We start from the raw sequence: 18,564 nt of genomic DNA on the forward strand, positions 1-18,564 counted from the left end.
GAACTCGGCACACAGATCTCACCTATACAGGCACAGAGGATATTAGAAATATTCTCTCTATTCTCACATCTATATAACCCATTTTGGGTGAACTGACCAATCAAATAACATTCTCCAAATCTCAGCTGCAATTAAGTTTCTGAGATATAAAAAATGTAACAATGCTGGAAATGGAATCTGAAGTACTTATTTTCTGCCAGTCTGCCATCCAACATCATTCAATTCCATTCCTCTGAGCCCAGGTTGTCCTGGACCCACCCCCAGCCTGTGACTGGCACTGAAAAGAGAAGCGTAGTGATCAGCTCATCACTCTGCTCTCTCCTCCTATCAGCATGCTTCTTGTCAGCAGGTGAACCGATTGGCTCCTTGTGCTGCTTCTTCCTCTCACACACCAGCTCTGCTCTGAGATTCTAACTCAAACTAGGTGTTTTAGATAAGGCTTACCTTTAAATGTAGACTACTCAGATCACAGGTCATCTGGTCCACAGAGGAAGAGAAGACTCTCTATACAGATATCCAAGGTGTAGTCTGAACTCCAGCAATGCCCTGTTGGTAACACACAGACATCTGTCATTTACATTGCAATGAATGCTCAGCGCTCTTATGAGTCAGTGCTTTACATTACAGACTAAACTGGGGATAACTAATGCCATAATAGCAGCTAAAACTTTAATGAGTTGGTATACTAATAGAAACATGTCAAAACTTTGTTACACTGAGATACATTACTGTTATAGTCCATGACAGGCTGCATCCAGTTTTCCATTATATTGTTTCTGGTTTCTTCTGGCTTTAGGTAGAACTGACCATTCCAAGGTTGTTTAATATTATATTGAAGGGCAGGATTCTGGTAGGAACCAGCACTGGTGCCTTTTAAAAAGTTTTCTGACTCTTTTCTTAGATTCTGCAGGGATAAACCACTAGCTTATCTGAAATGATCAGATATTTATACACTGCCCCCTAGTGGAAAACGCACCAATTTCAAGCAAAACCTAACAGTCATTAAAGCAGAACCTTCCCCCAGTAGGGAAAGTAATGCTCACAGGTACAAGAGTGCACACTTTTTTGAGTAAACCCCTTTCACACTGGGGCGCTTTGCAGGCGCTATAACGCTAAAAATAGCGCCTGCAAAGTGCCTTGAAAGAGCCGCTGCTGTCTCTCCAAAGTGAAAGCCCTGAGGGTCTTCACACTGGAGTGGTGCGCTGGCAGGACCCTAAAACAAGTCCTGCTAGTAGCATCTTTGGAGCGGTGAAGGAGGGGTGTATACACGGCTCCTAAATCACTCCTGCCAATTGAAATCAATGGGGAAGCACGGCTATACCGCCAGCATAGCTATGCTGCAGCAGCGCTTTGCGGTAGTTTTAACCCTTTCTCAGATGGTAGCGGGGGGGGGGGGGGGGGGGGGTAAAGTGCCCCGCTATCTGCTGAAAAGCGCCGCAAAATTGACAGTAAAGAACCGACACACCCTTCGCCCCATTGTGAAAGGGGCCTTTAGGCTGTATTCACATCTATGGCAGTTTTAGTGCTTTTTGCATTTTGCAGATTTGCACTACAGTCCATTTAACCTGGTTTCCTATGGAACACGTTCTGTAGTGCAAATCTGCACTAAAACTGCATAGATGTGAATCCAGCCTAAAGCCCCTTTCACAAGAATGTTCCGATCGCATCTACCCATCCGTTTTCCAGGTGCACCCGATCGGAACCTCCATTCTCCTCTATAGAGTGGTGGGTGTAAATGGACATGTGTCTGTTTACACTTGCCTACATCCAGGTAAAAACAGGTGTATGGGGATCAGTTTTCCATCCGCCCAGTGGATCGGATGACAGTCGGAAGTAAACGGACAGGTGATTGGTTTACATCTGACCGCCCATTGAGGAAAGCAGGCTGTGTCTGTGTCCGCTCTGCATAAATGGGTGCAGACACAGACCTGTCATCCGCCCGCTCAGCGGACAGATCCCCTGCTGAGCAAGCGGATGGCGGCACAGTCCGTTCTGTGTGCAAGGACTCTAACACATGCCACGTTCAGGGCAGCCCAATCACTTCAATGGGCTGCCCTATGTACACGAATCGTGCAAAATAAGTCTCGGACACATTTTAAAAATCGCACTGCACCAAAACCCATAGTACCCATAGCACACTAGCAAGATATGTGGGGTGCCATTAAGAACTGAAGGCAGCAAATTTGTGTGTGCTGCAAGAGCCTGCAGTTTTGCATGCATTCCCACAATGCACTGGTGTGAACAAACCTTCATCTCATTCCTCTTTACGCGTCTAACACATTTTCCAGTGGGGGAAGCGCAGATGCTGTTACTTTTGACAGGTACCCGCTCTCTCTTCCTCAATTCTCACCAATCGAAAATGTGCCCGCCCCCCCCACCTGCAGCCTCTTAGGACATGTCACAAGTCCCAGGAGGCTGCAGGACAATTCCCACTGCACTGGTGGGGTGCGCCGCACATGCAGAGCAGTAAGCTGGTAGCGCTGGACTCCATGGACAGGTAGGAGTCCGTTTCATAAAAAGTCAGTCGTTTATTTTATTTGTTTTAAATCAGAATGAATATCCTTTTCAAAAGGGTAAGTTCACCTTTACAAAAAATCTGTAAACATTTGTGAAAAAAAATTACTTAGTTGCAAAATTTTAAAAACAGAGAAAAAAATGGTGATTAAATACCACAAAAAAAAGCTCTATTTATGTGAAAAAAATTATACAAATGTAATTTGGGTACAGCGTTGCATGACTAATTGTCACTTAAAGTGTGACAACGCTGAAAGCTGAAAACAGGCCTGGACAGGAAGAGGATGAAAGTGCTCAGTATTGAGGAAGTTAACATTTACAAATTGGAGCTAAATGGTGCTTCAACAAAGCTTGCTGTTCACACTTGACTAAATTTCTAATGCTCCTATAGCATTAGTATGGGCATTAGACTCACATCTAGTCTAGTCTAGCATGGGCATTAGACTGGCGTTTTACAAGCATTAATAATGAGTTAAAAATGCTCCCCAAACGCCCTATAGGCGCTTGATAAGCGTTATGGTACATTAAAATTGCTCCACAAATGCCTATTCCACTACAAGAGATAAACTAACCTTAACTCCCTGCAACCGTACTGAAACTGCCTGTCAGAGTATTTGCAAGACGTTACCATAGACTTGAAAGGCTTCAAGATTTGACATGAGGCTTACATTTTGAAGCAACGCAAAGCTAACTATTCATGTTTTAATAGCATGAACAGCACTGTGTGCTGTACATTGTATCATTTGCATAGGCATTTGAGGGGGCATTTTTAACGCCACAAATGCCTGCCTGTGAACTTAACCTTATACAAGCTGAAGCCCATGTGAAACAGGCCTTATTGATTTAAAATATAATACAGGTCTTTAGGGGAATGACGTCTCGAAAAGATGGAAATTGGAGTCAGGTGTACCAGATTAAGAGTCAGATGTTCCAATCAATGATCAGCGCGAGTTTGACTTGCTCTATAATGTGAAATAATTACACAACTATGGTCACCTGTTCTACAAAGAATTCTTTGAGGCTGGGTTCACATATGTGTGTATTGGATGCAGATTTCACCACATCCAATTCACATGACAGATGAGTGTGACCAGCTCTCAATGGAGCCAGGAGGTGACCACAGTGCGAATTCCAAAGGGGTCCTGTCCGTTTTTGGGTCCAGTTCAGGTGTGAATTTAGGCAAAAATGTGGACCTGAATCGCACCTGAACTGGTGAACATAAACGCACTGGACCCAATGCTGAGAACCACGGCTGCACATATGTGAACCCAGCCTGAGTGCAATATAGGCCAATCAAAAGAGAAGTCATTAAGCCCTGGTTCACCCCACGGTGGCTTCGAAGTCGCTCGTCTTCCGCACAACTTTGAAGCCGGAACCCAACACTGCCCATTGAAATCATTGGACAGCGCCGTTGAAGTGCTGCACCGGCTTTGCGGGCGCATTTAACCTTTTTTGGCCATTAGCGGGGGTTAAAAGAACCCCTCTAGTGGCCGGAAAGGGCCACAAAAATGATGGTAAAGCGCCGCTAAAAATAGCAGCGCTTTACCGCCGATGCCCCCAACGCCCCAGTTTGAATGTAGCCCAAGTCTGAGCAACTCAAGCCGCACCGATTAGAATGGTTCCATTGCACTGAATTGGGTCCAACTTCTGATTTGACAAGTACGCCAAAGCCAGAGCACTTGTTACATTATTATTATTATCGATTTATATAGCGCCAACAGTTTATGCATCGCTTTACAATGTATAGGGGGGACAACACAATTACAGTACAATACAAAAGGTACGGGGGGGCCCGGCTCGTAGAGCTTACATTCTAAAAGGGAGGGGGTGGTGGTACAAAAGGTAATAGCTGCAGAGAATGATTTGATAGGGGTGGTTCACATCAGTGTGAACCAGGCCTAAAGCAGAAGGTAAATGGTAAGAAACCACTTGCCGACCGTCTCCTGTACATATACGTCAGCACTTTGAAGATGGATATCTCGGTAACGGCAGCAGCTGCTGCCACAACCGAGATATCAATCTTTTCAAGAGCCGGTCGTATTTACAATAATGGTGGTCTCTGCAGTGGATTCGCCACAAGATCACCGTTATCCGCGGCAGAAGAAGGGCCTCCCTCCCGCCGCTCGCCCGTGCCCTCTGCCGCTTACCGGAGTCGTCGGCAGCGTCGGAGGCAATCGGGTCCTCTCAGTGCCTGGGTATGGAGACAAGTGAGGCTAAGATGGCTCCCACCCGTCTCCTCTCCATAACACAGTGGAAGTGACGTCAAAACGTCACTTGCACCCTTAGCTCTTAAAGGCACATTTGTTCAAAGTCATTTTTTCAAATGTCAAATTTATTTTTATTTCATTTTTTATTGCACTTTAGTCCAAATATGAGATCTGAGGACTTTTTGATCCCAGATCTCATATTTAAGAGGCCCTGTCATGCTTTTTTCTATTACAAGGGATGTTTACATTCCTTGTAATAGGAATAAAGGTGACCCAATTTTTTTTTTTTTTAAACAGTGAAAAAAATTTATAAAATTATGTAAAATAAATAAGGGGAATTTTTTTTTTTTTCAAAGCGATCCGTCCCGACGATCTCACGCACAGAAGCAAACGCATACGTGAGTATCGCCCGCATATGAAAATGGTGGTTGAACCACACATGTGAGATATCGCCACGATCGGTAGAGTGAGAGCAATCAGTTTAGCCCTAGACCTCCTCTGTAACTCAAAATATGCAACCTGTAGAATTTTTTAAACGTCGCCAATGGAGATTTTTAAGGGTAAAAGTTTGACGCCATTCCATAAGCAGGCGCAATTTTGAAGCGTGACATGTTGGGTATCAATTTACTTGGTGTAACATTATCTTTCACAATATAAAAAAAAAAATTCAAAAAAGTAAATTGTTTCCAAAAAAAGTGCGCATGTAAGACTGCCGGGGCAAATACGGTGTGAGAAAAAGGTATTGCAATGACTGCCATTTTATTCTCTAGGGTGTTAGAAATAAGCAATATATAATGTTAGGGGGTTCAAAGCAATTTTCTACCAAAAAAAAAATGTTTTAACATGTAAACACCAAAATCTCAAAATGAGGCTAGTCCTTAAGTGGTTAAGAAATGTTAAAGTCTTGTACCTCTATCAGGCCAATGTTTCAGAGAAAATCAATATTCAGTACCAGTGTTATATGCAGCTTACCAGTCAATGTTTCTATCCTCACCTGTGGAAGTGAGATATAGGTCAAGGTTGGAAGAATGAGGTCATGGGAGCAAAAAGGTGCAAATGGGTTTGCTGGTAAGTATGAGAGTGGTGGAAGCCTCAGCATATCACAGAATAAAGGGATAATATCAGTTTAGATGGTTGGGCATCTCATATATACCAGGTTTAGGCCTGCAGACACCTCTAACCGCAAAAAGACCCAAGGGGAAACCTAAATCACGCTGCTCCATACTGAACTGCTAGGTAGACTGGAAGAATCAGAATTTCCCAGTAGGAGCTGGAGTCTGTACTGAGTAAAGGGATGTCTGAGTCAGCTATCCAGTCTGCTTCCCTGCAGCAAATATAACAGTCAGCAGCTCAAAAATGAAATGAAAAAAAATTAATAGTAAGTGTACTGAGTTCCAAGGCCCTGCAAGGTAACTGTAAATCCCAGACTGCGAGCCCCACGTGTAGCGACCATAACCCTTTGTAGGGCGGCCTTAGCTTATTGGGCTTACCGGTTACCTCCGCTTGGCTTGTTCTTCCACGTCTAGGGGTTCCTAGGGTTGGTACCCAACAACTTGCACTAGGGGTGCAATGGATCAAAAAACTCACGGATCGGATCGTTCCTCGGATCAGAGTCACAGATCGGATCATTTTTTTGGATCAGCAAATAATAATTTAATTAGCAAAAACCTGTTAAAATTCCATCACCATATAGTCCCCACTGTAATATCCACAATCTCCCCCACTGTAATATTGGCTGAGTATGGCTGGGTACGGCTGAGCATGGCTGGGTATCGCAGAGTATTGGCTGGGTATCGCATTGCTGAGTATTGGCAGGCAGGGTATTGCTGAGTATTGGCAGGGTATCGCAGAGTATTGGCAGGGTATCGCAGAGTATTGGCAGGGTATCGCAGAGTATTGGCAAGGTATCACAGAGTATTGGCAGGCAGGGTATTGCTGAGTATTGGAAGGGTATCGCAGAGTATTGGCAGGGTATCGCAGAGTATTGGCAGGCAGGGTATCGCAGAGTATTGGCAGGCAGGGTATCGCAGAGTATTGGCAGGCAGGGTATCGCTGAGTATTGGCAGGCAGGGTATCGCTGAGTATTGGCAGGCAGGGTATGGCTGAATATTGGCAGGGTATTGCTGAGTATTGGCAGGCAGGGTATTGCTGAGTATTGGCAGGCAGGGTATTGCTGAATATTGGCAGGGTATCGCAGAGTATTGGCAGACAGGGTATTGCAGAGTATTGGCAGGGTATTGCAGAGTATTGCTAGAGTATTGCTGGGTACTGCAGGGTATGGAGGGATGGCTCCTTCCATCTCTGGATCTCTCCCCTCCACTGTACAGATTAGTACAGAGAGGGGAGAGAGGAACCGGCGTCATGACATGACACTGGTTTGTTTACAAGTGATCGCTCCGTCAGAGTGATCACAGTATAAACAGCCTGGGTGTAGAAAGATGGCCGCCGCTTCGGAGCTAGGCCGAAGCCGTGGCCTTTCCTAAGGCCAAGAGCGCAGAGCGCTCCGTGGATCGCGGTATGTGCCGATCCGAGCGGGGTGACCCGTTCGGATCACGGATCGGTGACGATCCGTTGCACCCCTAACTTGAACGCTGACACAAATAAAGTCCTTTTGAAAGGTTTTATTTTGCAGTGATAACATCCAATAACACAGTCTCTCATGGGAACAGAGGGCACGGGTGAAGAACTCAGCTACCTTTAACTGCAGATATAACAAAGTCTCTAATTCCACCCAGAAAGTAGCCACTCGCAGCTGGGTACTTCAAAGCTGATCAGATCTCTAGCTAGAGATCATGGCAGTCAGCACGTTGATTCAAAACTTGAAACAATCCTATGAACATGTTCAAGTTGTAACTAAGAGTGAACAGGAACCTTTTTCTTCAGTACCTGGAATGTTCTCCGTCTCCTTAATAGTACTGGAAAAAGCGTGGATTCGTCAATGTCCTTCCCAACTCAGTAACCAGGCACTTCTCAGGATGCCACTTGTCGGCCCTCCTCTGAAGAGTCCTCTCCCGGTCACTTCCACGAGCTGTGGTGCCCCTATAAGCCGAGAGCACACCCGGACACCTTGAATCCTCCCTCAGTTACTGCGCCTCGGACCAGCCGATTCCGACACTCGGGAACAGACGGATCCCTACCCCAGACCAGACGGGTCTATTGAGGGTAACTAACAGGAACATGTTGCGGGATGTCGAACACCCCGTGACCGGGACCTCTCACGGGGCTACCCCGGTCATGGAACAAGAACAGACCACTAGGGCCTCACAAACTCCTCTCTCTAAAAACGTGACCCCAACATCTTAAGTACCCCCTCCCAGACTCCTCAGCGAGGCCCGGCATTCCCACTGATTGGTTCCGAGAAGGCCGATACCTAAAACGTCCAACCAGGTCTGGTTCTGGCTTGTCATGTGCACCTCACTACACACATGATCAAGCAGAACTTCTAACACAGCCCAGCCAAACTGATGTCAAGGCCAACCTATGTAATCAACCCTCAGAACTGTTCTGAGGCAAAAACTAAATTTACACCTGTATGACACTTTGTCCAAAATGTCATCCGCTACACAAGGATCATTAAAAAGCCACCATTGGCTAAAGTATTTGACTAAGTAGGTTGAAAGATGCCCACCGGTGACAGTATTACACATCTTGTTGGGGTCTTATTCAACCTTGCGGGTTCCGTTTCACCATAGCCCGTGTCTTTCACTATTGAACAGTGAGAAGCTCAGTGATCAGATGTCATTTTCAGGTGCACTGGGTGAAAATCTCAGAGGCACACGGCTGACATTTCTCAGGCCATTGGATGACTGAGTTAGTAAATCTCATACCGTTACTATTGTTTCCCTCGGGACAACTCACACTTATCCCTGACACTCTTCCATAATCTAAAAATGTTCACCTGGGCCAATATCAGAGCAAATCATTTTTTATTAAAGAGTTTGCCTCTGAGAAATCTGAAAATTCTCCCATGCAGAGTGGCTGCACACACATTACAAGGTCTAACTGCTCATTTATTTTAAGGGAGAAAGAGTACTAGTTCACACTGGAATGCGGTGTGGGAAACCCACGTTCCATGAGCGTTTTCCACTCAACATTCAAAACGGGCTGTGTCTGCAATCTGCAATGGGTGTCAGTGTAAAGTTCTTGACAAATGCGCTTAACTGCACCAGATCGCATGGTACCAAAGTACCATGCAATCCAGTTGCATTGTGTTTTTAAAAGTAGTGCATGCAGAGCCCAGTCCTGTGCAATTCTAGTTGTGAACTGACCCTAAAAAGGACTTTTTTTAATCTACCTGATCCACTTCAACCCAGGCAAACGGTGCTTCCCTATGTGTCATTATGTCCAATGCTGGGCTATTTGTGGAGAGGAGAGAAACATTTTTTCTGGAATGCAGCTTTAAAAGGATAAGTTCATCTTTAAAAAAAAAAAAAAATAATTATATATTATATATATATTTATTAATAATAAAAATGATGATGATAATAATTTAATAATAATAATAATAATAATAATGCACATATTTTTACAGGTAATTTTTTTACTTGCAGCCTGTAAAGCATTGCACCAACAATAAGTAAAATTAAACAACTTAAAAAATACCAAAATCTTTTTAAAAAAATACAAAACCGTTTTATATTTGGTTAATAAATTTTGCAAAACAGGTAATTTTTCTCCTTGATTGAGGTACGCTGATGAGGCTGCACTGATGGGCACCATTAGGCTATATTGATGGGCACTGATAAGGCAGCACTGGTGGGCACTGATGGGTGGCACTGATAGCTGGCAGTGATGGGCACCGATGGGTGGCGGTGATGGGCACTGGTAGGTGACACTGAGGCACAGATTGGCACCACTGGTGGGTATCGATAGGTGGCACCCATGGTCATTGATAGGCGGCACTGATTGCTGGCAATGTTATGTACTGGTGGGCACTGATTCATGGCACTGTGGGCACTGGCAGGCGGTACTGGTGGGCACAGATGAAGTAGCTTCGCCTCTTCCTCTTCTGGACCGAGGTCCCTTCAATGGAAGCCGGTGATTGGCTTTTTTTTCTCCTAACACTGCCAGCATGAGAATAAAAAAAAAAACGATTACCGATCTTTTGTTTACATCGTGTGATCAGCTGTCATTGGCTGACAGTTGATCATGGGGTAAGGGGCCGAGATCGACCCCTTACTCCAATCTGTGATCACCCGAGTCTCACTGACTCGTGATCACAGCACATGTGGAGCGTGCAAAGGGGAGGACGTCTATTGACGGCCTCCTGGCAAAGTAGATCCGTTCCTATCATCAACACCCATCATCTAGTGGTCATATTGTGGTATATTCCTGATTTTCTCCATTCTTTTGTGAAAAATAACCTAGTAACATTTGACTTTGCTGGCATTTACACATAACAAATGAACATGCAGTTCTTCCCCACTAGCCAAACTCAAAAGAAATGTCTTAGCGGACTTGCACTTTAAAGCATATTGCTCAGATTAAAACAAAATGTAAATAGTAAACTAAAGTAAAATATATATTCAAATGCAGCTTACCAGTCCTTAGATGTGGTAGCTGCATTCATTTTCCCTTTTTAGGCTTTTTTCCCCTTTAACATAAGATGGCAAATAACCCACTTCTTGCCCAAGGGCGACATGCTCACGCCTCCTCTACAGAGGGAGCTATGGTTGCCATCTACGCTGGATTTCAAAGGGTTTGTTTATACTTGTGTCAGCCTCTGAAGAGCAATCCACAGTGGACTGCTTTTCAGAGGGTGTTAGGTCGCCTCCTCACTGCCTGTTTTAACCCCTTAAAGCCCACACCACAGCTTGTGGGTTCAGTGTGGTCCTATTCAGTTGAATGAGTTGCGTACGGCAGGAGGTATTGCCCACCAAACACAGCAGGGAGACAATTTTAGCCATGCAGCAATGCAAAGAATCGCAGCCACATGGGGGGCAGTTTACAGAAGCTAGATCAGATTGTTTGTGCTTTCAGTTTATATCATGTGACAAAAACCAAGCACAAGAACAATGCATTTCTGGCAAGATCAACAGGCATTTTCTGTACTTAACTTAAAATGTCCTTAGCCTAAAATATGAAAACAAATGCAGCCACCACATATAATGCATTGTTCCCATAAAAGGGGTTGCCTTTGCAAATGACACCCTGACATCCCATTTAGCAGACATAACCCCAATGGTATAAAGGTAAATGTGTGCTCCATGGAAACAATAAACTGAGTCGGTCTCATCCAGCACGTTCTCACTGCACCCTGTGACACATGGAACACACCTTCTCACACTTCCACCTCTCCCCCATCCATTGCCTGATGGACTTTGTCCTGCCGTTCGTCCTGTGACTTCATCACTTCCAGGAACATATTATTCTTCTCTTTCCTGCCCCACTCACAAGTCTATAGAACTGTCCTGTGAAGGTCAATGCCAAGGACAGATATGGAGACACAAACATACACACTACTGTGTTTCCTCGAAAAAAAGACCTACCCTGAAAATAAGACCTACTAGGCGGCACAGCTGTGTAGTGGGTAGCACTCTCACCTAGCAGTAAAAAGGGTCGCTGGTTCGAATCCCAACCACGACTCTACCTGCCTAGAGTTTGCATGTTTTCCCTGTGTCAGCGTGCGTTTCCTCCGGGTACTCCAGTTTCCTCCCACACTCCAAAGACATGCAGGTAGGTTAATTGGCTTCTGTCCAAAATTGGCCCTAGTATATGAATGGGGACCTTGGATTGTGGGCTCCTTGAGGGTAGGGGCCGATGTGAGTGTGCAATGTACAGGGATAGGGACAATTGTAGACACTCACTAAAAAAAAAAAAAAAAAAAAAAAAATAAGACCTGTGATATTCAGGGAGGGCTGCAACATATGCCTTACACCAAAAATAAGCCCTAGTTTAAAGTGGTTGTAAACTGCTAGAATCCTCTCTAATAAAGTATTATATAATGTAAACTGTGTGTTTCTGTAATCTAATCTGTAGTAAAAAATACCTTCGGTACAGCGCCAAGTGGCACTCAGCTGGTCTCCTCTTCTCCTGCCTGTCAGCAGGGGATCTTATTATAGGCTTACTTGTAGGTAAAAAATCACCAAGCGGAGGATACAATCGCTTTAAGGATGTGCTCACATACACCATACAAGCCCTGATTGCTGTTAGAAAGATCTCAACGCTACAGCAGGAGGAGGAATATTTCTATTTCTAAATTACAGCAGAGTACAGTGTGTATAATATATTATGGGCATGTGCCTACAGTTTAGTAATGATTACATAAAGTCAGGGCAATATGTTTATCTCCTGTTGCTCCTGGAGAGGGAAAGCACAGACATGCTTTGCATTTATAAAGCTGTAACCTACCTATCCTGCTGTGTGTCACTGAGTAGTATGTCTGGTAGTATGACTGCAGAATGAGAGGCGCGATTTATGTTGAAGTGGGCTTGTACACATTTAACATGAACAGGCCTAGTGTACCCTCCCACCGTCACTGCAATTTACAAAGCATGATGATTTACAAACCCTCTACGCAGTTTAAGGTTAAACCTCTTTTCTTCTAATTGTAATGAGTGGCCACGTGTCTTATTAAACTCGCCTCCACGAAAAAGTTTTATCCCTATTGGGGGGTCACCAGTATGGTATTTGTAAATTTAAATCATATCCCCTCTCAGGTTTCTCTTCTCCAGAGAGAATGTTTAGTGCTCGCAACCTCTCCTCATTAGCTAATATCCTCCAGACCCTTTATTAGCTTTGTTGCCCTTCTTTGTACTCGCTCCATTTCCAGTACATCCTTCCTGAGGACTGGTGCCCAGAACTGGACAGCATATTCTAGGTGCGGCCGGACCAGAGTCTTGTAGAGCGGGAGAATTATCGTTTTATCTCTGGAGTTGATCCCCTTTATAATGCCAATATTCTGTTTGCTTTGTTAGCAGCAGCTTGGCATTACATCCCATTTCTGAGCCTACTAGGACCCCCAGGTCCTTTTCCATCCTAGATTCCCCCAGAGGTTCTCCCCTAGTGAGTAAATTGCATTCATATTTTTGCCACCCAAATGCATTATTTTAAAATTTTCTACATTAAACCTCATTTGCCATGTAGTTGCCCACCCCATTCATTTGTTCAGATCTTCTTGCAAGGTTTCCACATCCTGCGGAGAAGTCCTGTTCTCCCAGCAAGGACAGTGGTGGGTGTCCGTGTCAGAATATAATGTCCCAGCAGAGGGATTCCATCATCCACCCTGTTTGTTTGTGTGGCCTGCTGACTGAATGAAAACCAGTGTATGACCAGCTTAACTCTGCACAATCTAAGATGGCTAAATTGTGTTTCCTGATTTGCAAGTTTCAAATTTTTGGCAAAAGTTAACAGAAATGCCCTCATTTCCATCTCTAGCCACTCTACTAGGTGCTGAGGTATGTACAATGGAACATGAAGTGTAGAGTGGCTTCTAATGCCCGGCCTCATCTTCTCTATGCTGTCCAAGATGGTGGTGCCCAGATAAGAAATAACTTATTCTCTCAAGAGGCTTGAGCGAGTTTTTCTTTTTTGAAATACAGGGGTCAATTCATTAAAAAAGAGTTAAATAACAGCTAATCCTATGCGGTAAAATACTGCAAGTGGTAACAATTGTGCAAGTGTTCAATTCACTAAGAATTTGTACTTAAATACAGCATTCAGCATTTGTTCCATATAGCGGTAATTACCGCATTAGTTAATGCGGTAATATACCGCATTGAACTGGTTGCCAAGCAGCGGGCCGGGAAGCCGGCCGCTGCATCCTTAACAACCAATGATTCATCAGCTGTCAGTGGGCTTCCCACTGCTCTTCTCACAGATGATCGTAAAAAATAAAATAAAAATTCAGCAATTAAAAATTATGAAAAAATAAACCCCCCCCCCCCCCCTCGTCCATACCAGGCCTTTCGGGGCCCTGCGCCTTCCCACCACAAAGTACCTTGTCCTGATGAAGTGGACGCTACGCATCAGGATTTAGCGATAGGCATACTGGAAGTGACTTGGGACTGTGAGCTCACAGCTCGTGCAGTATTTGTATGTTATTTCCTTTCTAAAAGTGATTGTACCAGCTGTGTTTTAATTTCAATAAATATTTTAAACATTACTACACTATCCAGAACATTTCTTCTATATTTACCACCATCTTTGAGAATATCATAGAGGAGGTACCATTCATCATAGGAAGCCACCTGTCGGTTTTACCACAGAAGGACCACTACAGGACCACCTGAGGCAGTTTGAAGCACTTGGCAACAAAGTTATTCTTATGCTGTTACCTTACAGCTGTAAGGTGAGAGGCTAGTGCACACAGAGGTGTCATCACATTGGATTGGTCAGACACCAGTTATTTATTCACTATTCGTGGTGAAGGGATTCATCACTTTACATATGGATTTTTACCTTGTTTGATTGCAATCTGCTTATTCACTCAGGCATACATGGGACTTGATTTCACTGCACTTTAGTTACATCATTTACTTACTTGCTGTGTTTGCACATGTACATTATTATCATTGTCATTATTTACAATGAACCTTTAATATAATCTTTATTTTATTTTTGTTAAACATACAAAAACATATAATGCACAATAAAGTTGACAACGTATCCTTATCATGGGTGTTACGTGACTAGTCTTGCCAAAGAGATCTGACATTGTACAACACCTAAGTGAGATCAGGGCAGAAAAAGAAAAACAATAACCATACAACTGGGAAAACATCAGGAGGAGGAAGGGGGAATAGGGTTATACCGGCACAATTTACAAAATGGAGGGGGACCTACCCCGGAGACCTCGCACAAGGCCCACACCCCCCAACCACTGTTGGTTCTTGTAATGGGGCACAACACCCCAGGCAACCGGCAGGATCCCGACCAACACCCCCCCCGAGTGGGGCTAAAGAGCCTCCATCATACCTCTGTCTGTGGGGGAGCATCCCCCAGTACCCCGTCATGGCCCTCTTGGGCATAGGTCCTGCCGCCAGCCCGACCTCCATCCGATGCAACTATCAGAATGCCCAGAAGACAGTAGCTGAAGGTGTAGGTCATATCAACAGGTTACAAAGGGTGTGCTGCACCTAGGAGTTGTTCTCCACTGTGGGCCTTGAGAACCTTAAAGAGGAAGAGAGGGGTACAGGTCATTTCACTGCGATTAGGGTTGGTAAAACACCATGTTCAGGTATGCACATCACTACTCACTGGCCTCTTCAGCTTCAGTGAGGGCTCCGCTAGCTCCAACAGCACAACATCTAGGCTAGATGGCATTGGCTCCGTGTCGGCATATGGTCAATGGGGAAGTTGTCTGTGAGAGCCCTCTGTATTCCCGTGGAAGCCAAGGGGCATATGCCAGGTTGCGACCAGCTAGGCTTTTTTCCAGGGGGACACACATTTTGGTGTCAGAGTGGTGGCGCCAGTTTAGTATATGTTGAATCGCAAAGGCTCTGTAACAGCGACAGATGTCTGGGAGGCCTAGATCGCCCATCTCCTTAGATCTCTGTAGTAAGGACGTGGCTAGCCTGGGTTTTTTTATTGTGCCATATGAACCCAATCATTAGGCTTTGAAGCTGCGTGAAAAAACTTTTGGGGAGGGGAATAGGTAGCATCTGCAGATAAAATGAATATTCTCCCTAGAGTACTTTTCTAAGTATGTTGATTTTGCCTAGTGAAGGAGGTTTTGTTCCAATTTTGCAGGTCAATGGCCATTGCCCGTATTGGCTCTGAGGAAAGGGGTTCTCCCCTGAAACGCGTCAGCCGTTTGTGTTGGGGTATTAGTAGATTCACTTGATATCAGATCTGGACGTGTGGATGTTCGTGTGATGGACCCGATTGTATTGATTGTGCCTTTTATCAATACTCGTTTGTGAGTAGCCATTTTGCTATATGTTCTGTTTTTAATAAAGCTCTGTCTGTGGTATTGCACTAAGTCAGTGCGCCTTCCTTCCATGATCCAATGTAGCATTTGGGGACCTAATCCCAAGGTTCCCAGAACCGCCTATAGGCATGACCAGTTTATTCTGTCAAAGGCCTTTTCAGCGTCTGGACAGAATGAGGCAGGGAGTGGAGTCGTTGTGGAGGCGGGCCCACTGAATGAGTTGTATGGCCCAGGTGGAATTGCCTCTCTGCCTGATATAAAATCCATCTGATCGGGGTGAATGATGGAGGGAATGATATGCTTTAGTCGGTTTGCCATAATTTTTGAATTTTTTTTTATATCTACATTAAGTAGCGATATAGGTCAGTAGCTTTGTGTGAGGGTTGGGTCCTTGCCTTCCTTAGCACAGTGATATGAGCCAGCAAGGCTTCAGGTGGGATTGTGTGGCCTGTAGCGAAGGAATTGAAGTACCTGCACATGTGATTTTGTAGCAGAGGGAGAAATTTAGCATTGTACACTTTGGTGTATCCATCCGGGCAAAGACTCTTCCCATTAGGTAAGGCCTTTACTGTCCCAATAACCTCCTGTGGAGAAATGATGATTCAAGCTGCTGCTCTGGTGTCAGAGAGGGGAGCCCTGCTGAGGCAAGGTATTCACCAATAGATCGTTGTTTAGCGGTCTGTTCCGACTGGGAAATGTCTTTGTCCAAGTGGTACAAGTCTGCATAATAGTCTCTAAAAATGGATGCAATCCTCGAAGAGTGCAGGGACGCCGTACCGTCTGGGGAACAAAGCTTGTGTATGTGAGAGGCTATTCTGTGCTGTCGAAGTGCCCTGGCCAGCATTCTACCGCACTTATTGCCATGCTCGTAATATTTATGGGAAAGGTAGCGTAGTTGCCTGTGGGCGCGATGGTCAAGGAGGCAGTAGAATAACTCCTGCAGTTCAGTCAGTCGTTTACGAGCCTCAGCATCCCCCTGGCGTTTATGTCCAAGTTCTTCCTGTTGCAGAGCTGACAAGACCCTTTGAAAATCTCTCTGTCTTTCCTTTTTGAGTCTAGAGCCCAGTGAGATCAGTTCGGCCCTGAGTACTGCCTTATGACTCTCCCACACTACTCCCTCTGCCACTTCCCCAGACCCATCCTCCACAAAGTAGTGCGTGATAGTCTTGGACACCTTGGCCATCACTGAGGCATCGTCCAGGAGATTTTCGTTGAGTCGCCAAGACCAAGCCCCCGGTGACCCACCGGGGACCTTGATCACAGCGAGGACTGGGGCATGATCAGATATGGTGATATTCCCTATTTCAGCTGACTGCAACAATTCTAAGGTACCATGATCCACACACATAAGATCAATGCGTGTGTAAACATCATGTACCCCCGAGTAGTAGCTATAGTCCCACTCGGATGCGTGCAGTGCTCTCCATGTACCTATAAGGAAATTATTTTTAAACGATCTTTAAAAATGCTTGAGGAAGGCCTAGGAGTGCATGGGCCGGCTACGAGATGTATCTAGAAGTGGGTCTGGACTAACATTGAAGTCACCTCCAAGTATTAGGAGGCCCTCCCTAAACTCTGTCAGTTTGTCTAATACGGAGTCTACGAAAGAAAGTTGTTGGGTATTGGGTGCGTAGAGAGTTGTAAATGTGAATTTTGTATTGGCCATGAACCCCTTCACAAAGACATATCGGCCTTGTGGATCTACGTAGCTCTGTGAAGGCTGGAATGGGCAGGATTCGTGGAATGCGATGGCTGTGCCTCGTGATTTAGCCACCAGAGAGTTGCTAAAGAACCACTGATTATAAAGATGCACGGGTATCTTAGGAAGTGCTTGCTGTCTAAAGTGAGTCTCCTGCAAGAACACCACTTGGGCCCCGAGGCTGTTCAGTTCGAGCCACAGCTTGTTGCGCTTTTGTGGAGAGCAGAGCCCCCTAACATTATAGGACAGTATTTTTAGTGATGACATACCTGAAATCGCTGATAATCAGTCTGTCTGTTCCTCTCTGAGTTCTCTTGTATGTTTGCGAGCGTGAGAAAAGTAACCTGAATGCCAAATTGGCAAACCGTTAGTTATCAGAAGCAGTATAAGCCCTTGTACACACAGTCGGGGATTCCGATGGAATGTGTCCGATCGGACCGTTTTGTCAGATATTCCGACTGTGTGTGGTCTCCATCGGACTGTTTCCAACTTGTTGGTAACATTTTCCGACAAAATGCTCCTATCGGACATACTCTGATCATGTGTAGCCTACTCTGATGGACAAAGTGCCACGCATGCTCAGATCAAATTCCTACATCAAAGCTGTTGGCTACTAGCCTGAATGTAGTCCCGTTGTAACGAAATAACGTCATCACGTTCTGAAAGATCGGATTTTCCAACAACTTTGTCCAACCGTGTGTATGCAACAGTTTCGGACAAAATCTGTCGGACAAAATCCGATGGATTTGGTTGTCGGAATGTCCGACCGTGTGTACAAGGGCTAAGAGGTACTAATGAGGGTAAGGGGGGAAGGAAAGAGAGGTAGGGGTTGTGGGGAAGGAGTGGAGGGGGAGGGAAGTAGGAGAATGGGAAAGAGGAGGGGTAGAGTGATAGAGCACAGAAGTAAATAAAGGGCCAGACCATGTCTAGCAGGCCTGGAACACTGTACAGTGGTAAACTAAAAAGCCCGCCCAGGGAGGGGGGGTGGGGTATCCGCCGCCTGGGTGTTAGCTGGAAGTCCTGCCGGGGACAAACACCTAGTTAGGTGGGGCCTAAGTGGTGAACCGGGTACCCACCAAGGGAACACGGGGCCCAGTGCCCCGTCTGGTCCATGAATCCAAAATGAACAGGGTGTGAAAAATTAAGTACTGGAACTTGTACTCCCCGAAAGTGCAAAAAGAAAAGGGAGATGGCATCCAAACAGGCTACATAGCAAGGCCTCCATTCCCACGCTCAGCAGAAGTTTCGACTTGCTGGATAATAACACAGAGGCG

The sequence above is a fragment of the Lithobates pipiens genome, unplaced genomic scaffold, assembly GCF_037356315.1.
Source record: "Lithobates pipiens isolate NorthernLeopardFrog02 unplaced genomic scaffold, aLitPip1_a1.2 Scaffold_28, whole genome shotgun sequence".
Lineage (NCBI taxonomy): Eukaryota > Metazoa > Chordata > Amphibia > Anura > Ranidae > Lithobates > Lithobates pipiens.